Below are 6854 nucleotides of genomic sequence, written 5' to 3' on the forward strand. Positions count from 1 at the left end.
AGACAGAAGCAATATACAGAGGTAGGAGCCAGGGCGAGGAAGTACCACTCCTTTTACTTTCTGGGCTGGTGTGTGCTGCCTGGGAGCCTGGATGGAAAATGTGGAATCTGAGGAGCTTTGATGCAGCTCCCGTTAACACCCCTCCCCCCAGCCCCTCTCCATTATTCTGGCTCCTCTGTGGAGACTCAGGTTTCCTAAGTAGAACGGGGAGCCTTTCATCAGACATTGGGAAAATATGCAAACACGCTTGAAAAATCACTTGTTTTGGTGTCCTTTGCTTTTGTCATTGTTCTTGTTGTTTTGTGTCATCTGGATTATTTCATGGCACACATTGTACCCTGTGAGATTATCTTTTTAATATGAAAATAAATGACCTTATTTTGATGAAGAAATTTCTGATGAGCCAGGAAACACTTTCTCTTATATTTCACCTTGACCCCAACTGCTTTCTTTCTACTGTCGTGGATTCTGGCCAAAAATCCCTCCAAAAAATAAAAGAACTTCCTACCTGAGTTTATCTGTTTTCACACTAGCTTAATTTCAGCAGATTTCTAGGGCATATAATAACATTATTTTATAGACTTCCAAGTAAGTGGTAACAAACAAAATATTTGTCTACACTCCATTTCCCCAACAACTTGTGGACCTCATTTCAAAGAAATGCATATTGCCTGAATATCAATGTGCTTTTCTTTCTTGCAGAGAAATGAAGGCAAGTTGTTTGTTTGCACTGGAGTATTTATACTTAACACGTTTGCATTTTGTCACATGTGATCTGCTTCTTAAATGGCTTCTCTAATGACTCGGGTTTTTTTTTTTACCTTATAATCATATTAATAAAGCATTCCTAATGAATTCTTCAGAGCACTATTTTTCTTAATTTCTATTTTAACATCGAACATTTTATTTGTAGAAAGGAGAGAACATTTGAGATAATATTGGATATTTTGCCAAGTCTTGTCAGATGAGTAACACTTCCACTTTCTCAGCTCCATCTCATTAAAATAGTATTCTAATTCTGTCTTAACTTGGTCTCTATGCTTCATAAGTCATTGCCTGCTCATTACTTGTAGTGCAGGAGATGAAATTTATGCAGACGCAATAGCTGAGATAAAGAATTGAAAGGCTGGCAGCTGGGAGAAATGAAATTAGCCTATTTTACTGCTTTTCCGGCTAGATTTTTGCATCGCTACCCCATTATGCCACGTGTCACTTTGCATTTGTGACACTCTCTATGTTTGGTTTATAGATTTTTTTTCCTACAATGATATTCTTAAAACAAAACACAGAAATAGTCTGGTGTCTTTTTTTTTAACTTGCATTGAAATGCCATTGAGTTGATAAAAGGGAAAACATGATTTTCTATGGCTTTCTGTAATTATGGGATCATTAAAGTTGCCCAACAAAGATCACTGGTTTCCTAGTATTATAATTCATATTGGTATCTCTAACAGAAAAGAACATTAGTGACAAAGAGTAAATGTTATACCCTCAGAATGGTTTGAGGGGAAATGGATTTAGACTGTAATGTGACTTACAAGCAATTTCACACAGAATCCAGGAGGGAACTGAGCTTTCTAACCTAACCACTTCATCTCAAGCTTTAAATGTCAGAAGAATACACAGTGGAATTCCTAATTTTGAATATAGAGGAATTTGTGAAGAAAATTGACTAAAAGCATTATACTTTTCCATTATAAAATTGAGTTGGTGAGGAATTACATGGTCTAATTACTAAACTTGGTATTTTTGACTACTTTGATTATGAACAGATATTGTCATTAACTACCTAATTAAATTGACTGCAATAACAAGCACCAATTTAGAAATATGTTCTAAATTAGTTTCTATATGAAAGCAAAGTCTTTGTTGATCAGTATATGTGATTAATGTCAAGTGTCATGAATTAGCTGAGTGATTTCTGGGTAGAAATATATGCATTTGTTTCAAAGAAAGAATTTCATTTACATGTCAGTTCTGAAGTTAAGAGATAAAGTTTTGGGGGGAAATACCTAAAATATAAGTAATGGGGTATTTTTTCATGAATATTCAAAGATTTAGGAAGAAACATTTTCTGTAAAATGCTGTGATAATTATATTGGATTTAATCATTGTGAAGGTGCAAAGAAAATTATCCTGTGCCCCAATGGAATTGTCATATCGTGGGCAGATAAATATCATAAGGCACATTGATAAAAAAGAGATATTAAAGGTAAATTTTTCATTGCATAAATAAGTCCTAGACACATAAGTACTATCCAGCAAAGCTGACTAACTCATCACACATCTTTAAATAAACAAACTAACTTGGGGGACTTTAGGCAAAAAGGTAAAGTCACTGTGGGGTTTTGTAGGGTATTTGTCTTGCACACAGCCAACCCAGGTTCTAGCCTGAGCCTTTCATATGATCCCAAGTATACCATGACCTGAGTGTCGAGCAGGACTAATCCCTAAGCACTTCCTGGTATGGTCCCCAAATAAATAAATAAATAAATAAATAAATACATAAATACATAAATAAATAAATAAATAAATAAATAAAATGGAAAAGTCATTTAGCAAAATTTATCCAAAAAGGCACACAGAAATTCTGTTTTTTCTATTTTTCATGTAACTATCCTTCAGAGGTGATCTCCATACTTCCTTCAGTGTTATCCTGTTAAAGTAATATTTTGCGAAATTTACATTTTTTTTATTTTGGTTTTTGGGTCACACAGGCAGTACTAAGGAGTTACTCCTGGCTCTGCGCTCAGAAGTAGCTCCTGACAGGCATGGGGGACCATATGGGATGCTGGGATTCGAGCCACCTTCTATTCAAATCAGCTGCTTGCAAGGCAAATGCCCTACTACTGTGCTCAATCTCTCAGGCCCCCACTAAATATACTTTTTGAGGGGTACTAAATTTTTGTTTTTATTTGTTTTACTGTCTATACATGGAGAGTGTGATATTAATACCCAACATAAAAACTTTGCAAATAATAAATGTAGACTTCACTTTAAATAGAGAGAGCCTATCAATTTATTATGTGAGAAATTTAAACAATTGTCAAGTTCACTAGTATATAAAATTGTAAAATGTTTTTGTAAGACTAATAAATTGTGCTCTGTTCTGTGGGCTATAGTGAGAAACCCATTTATTTGCTTTCAATATAGATACTTACTGGTAACAGTAGCTACTTTAGAAAGGTGATTCTCAGAGCAGTTAGCACAGTGTATTTTTATTTTATTTATTTCATGTAATGCTTGGGTCATGGACTTTATCATGTTTGTACCTATTAACATTTTATAAACCATCTGAGGAAGGAAAGCTATAATCACTGGCCAAACTAGAAATTATTAAATCACACAGGACTAAGCCCTGGCATAATATAAGAAGTTCTGTCTAAAGAATTTCATTGTAGAAAAGTAAGCATTGTGCATACCATATAAGAAAATACCAACCTCAGACTGTTTTTGTGTCCCACTATCAGTCCTGATCTCCCAGGTGTGTCTCATTCCATTTTAGGTTTGTCTGTAGAGAAAGGGACCCACCTGTTTTCTCATCAACCCTCCTCTTCCCAAACTGCATGGAGGCTAGTGCATCCGTGCAGACATTTCGATTTATCTCAGTCATTTCCAGGAAGATTGGAATTAGCACTTCTTTTTCTTTGAAAATATACAACTCAATACTCAGTTGAAGAAACTAATAAATTAGTTAGCAAAATTTTATCAAACTTAGATAACCTTGTGTGCTTAGGAAAGTAACTTCTAAAATAGATAAATATCTAGCCACCTTTTATACAACCATTCAATAGATCACTTTCTTAAACCACCTGAAACTCTAGCATTACAGTCCTCCAAATGCAAAGAACAGTGGGGAAACTAAGGAAGACAACTATAATTGGGGTCAGAGAGAGAACCCTGGCAAACTTCCAAGCCCATCAAAACACCTGAGCCTAATAGATAAAGACCTAAAATCAACATTTAATGTTTTAGCAACAGAAATCAAGGAGTCACTAGTATGTGAAATTAAGAAATCTATAGATGTACAATTCAACCAAGTCAAAGAAGAACTCTTCCAGAAAATGAGAGAATCCATACATGGAATTGACGGATCTAAAAAACATATTTGCAAGCAATACTAACAGAATTACACAGGTGGATAATTGCTTAGATGAACTTGAAGGCAAAGTACAAGCCAGCATTGATAAAGAAGTCAAAAAGAAAGGAGAGACAAAACAATGGAAAACATGGAAGATAAAAGTATTTAGTGAACAAAAGCAAAGGAAATAATCTCTGAATTATAGGAATACCAGAAGGAGAGAAAAAAGAGAAAGGGGAAGAGCAAATAATGAGGGAGATAATAGCAGAGAACTTTCACACTCTCTGGAAAGAGGCTGCTATAAAAATCCAAGAAGCAAAAATAGTCCCAAACAAAATAGGCCCTAAAAGAACAACACCAAGTCATAGAAGTCAACAGGCAAAGACACGCGTGCACACACACACACACACACACACACGCACACACACACACACGCACACACACGCACACACACACATACACAAATGGACTCTTTAAAGCAGTAAGAAAAAACCTTAAGTATAAAGGAAAGAACATAAAAATCAAACCAGATATTCATTTGAAACAATCCAGCCAAGAAAAGAGTGTAATGACATATTCAAACTAATGAATAAAAGAAACTTTCAACCTAGAGTTTACTACCCAGAAAAACTCTCATTTATATAGGAGGGAGGGATAAAAACGTTCTCAGATATAAAAGAACTCACAACATTGACTCTAACCAGACTGACTATAAATAAAATACACAAAAACAATTATATACACCAAATATCCAAATGTAATATCAACAACCCTAAACAATATAATGGCACAACAACCCTGTCGATCAATAGTTTTATTAAGTGCCAATGGACCTAACTCTCCCAACAAAAGGCACAGAGTAGCAAATTGGAAACAAAATCCTGACTTCTGTTGCCTGCAGGAAACACACTTAAAATTTCAAGATAGACACAGATTCAGAGTAAAAGGATGGAAACAATTATACAAGCTACTGAGAACAAAAGCTGGAACAGCTATTCTTGTATCAAAACAAATTGCATTCAATCTCAAGAAAGTACATAGTGACCAAGATGGACACTACTTATTAATCAGAGGAACATTAGATCTAAAAGTACTAACTCTAATCAACATTTATGCACCAAATGTCAGCAAAATCTGTAAGGCTTTTTGCTCACATAGAGAAGCATATTGATGAGAACATGATAATAGTGGGAAATTTCAATATGTCACTATCACCACTGGACAGATCCACTGGGCAGAACACTATCAAAGACAGAAGAACAATAAATGAGAAAATAGAAGAACTGGGACTAATGGGCCTTTCATCCTCAGAAAGCTGAATATACATTCTTCTCGAGTGCACATGGAACCTCTCAAAGATAAACCATATTTTTGGACACAAGACTAACTTACATAAAAGTCACAAATAGAACAATTATACCAAGCACCCTATCGTATTACAATGCCACAGAGATCAAGATTGGTTATAAAAAGAAGATGTGGAGAAAATCTAACACTTGGAGACTAAAAAAAAACATGCTGCTCAACAATAGCAGGATCAAAGAAAAAATCAAGGAAGAAATAAAAAGATTTGTTGAGATTAAGAATAGTGAAGAAACAAATTACCAAAATCTATAAAAACAGCAAAACCAGTATTTAGGAGGAAACTCATAGCAATATACAGGCCTACATTAGAAAAGAAAAATAAAGACAAAATTAATCATCTAAAGGCACACCTTAAACATTTGGGAAATTAACAGCAATGGAACTCAAACACTGCAGAAGAAAAGAAATTAAAAAAAATAGAGCAGAGGGGCCAGAGCTACAGCACAGCAGTAGGGCATTTGCCTTGCATGCGGCAGTCTAGGATGGACCTCAGTTTGATCCCCGGTATCCCTTATGGCCCCCCTGAGTCAGGAGTGATTTCTGAGCACATAGCCAGGGGTAATCCCTGATGGTCATTGGGTGTGGACAAAAAAAAAAAAAAAAAAAAAAACAGAGCAAAAATCAACAATATAGAAGCAAAAATAATAATTATAATACAAAGAATTTATAAAATCATGAGCTGTTTTTTGAAAGAATAAATAAGATAGACAAACCATTGGCAAGATTCACAAGGAAATAAAGAAGATGGTTCAATATGTGCAGATCAATCAACATCATTTACCACATCAGTAAAAGGAAAAAGGAAAAACCACATGATCATATTAATCAATGCAGAAAAAGTATTTGACAATATCCAACATTCATTCCTGATGAAAACACTTAGCAAAATAGGTATGGAAGGAATCTTTCTTAAGATAGTAACAGCTGGGGCTGGCGAGGTGGCGCTAGAGGTAAGGTGTCTGCCTTGCAAACGCTAGCCAAGGAAAGGACCATGGTTCGATCCCCCAGCGTCCCATATGGTCCCCCCAAGCCAGGGGCAATTTCTGAGCGCGTTGCCAGGAGTAACCCCTGAGCATCAAATGGGTGTGGCCCGAAAAAAAAAAAAAAAACAAATAAAAGATAGTAACATCCTTGCGCAGGAGCCATGCTAATCTTCTCTGTATTGTTCCAATTTTAGTACGTATGCTGCTGAAGCAAGCACAGCTCACATTATTTTTAATGGTGAAAAACTAAAAGTATGTTCACTAGGCAAGGATGTTCACTGTCTCCACCCTTAATAAACATAGTATTAGAAATCCTAGAAATAGGGCCGGAGAGATAGCATGGAGGTAAGTCATTTGCATTTCGTGCAGAAGGTCATTGGTTCGATTCCCAGCATCCAAAATGGTCCCCAAGCCTGCCAGGAGTG

General features: G+C 35.7%; 1 non-coding gene across 1 annotated transcript; it reads right to left on the bottom strand.

Annotated features, from left to right (window-relative positions):
• Window positions 1-6540: 6540 nt before the first annotated feature.
• On the bottom strand, window positions 6541-6647 carry LOC126007461 (U6 spliceosomal RNA). The gene has a single exon (XR_007495032.1). It is a non-coding gene; the product is annotated as a U6 spliceosomal RNA (small nuclear RNA).
• Between the last annotated feature and the right edge of the window lie 207 nt (window positions 6648-6854).

This window comes from Suncus etruscus, chromosome 4 (assembly GCF_024139225.1).
Source record: "Suncus etruscus isolate mSunEtr1 chromosome 4, mSunEtr1.pri.cur, whole genome shotgun sequence".
Lineage (NCBI taxonomy): Eukaryota > Metazoa > Chordata > Mammalia > Eulipotyphla > Soricidae > Suncus > Suncus etruscus.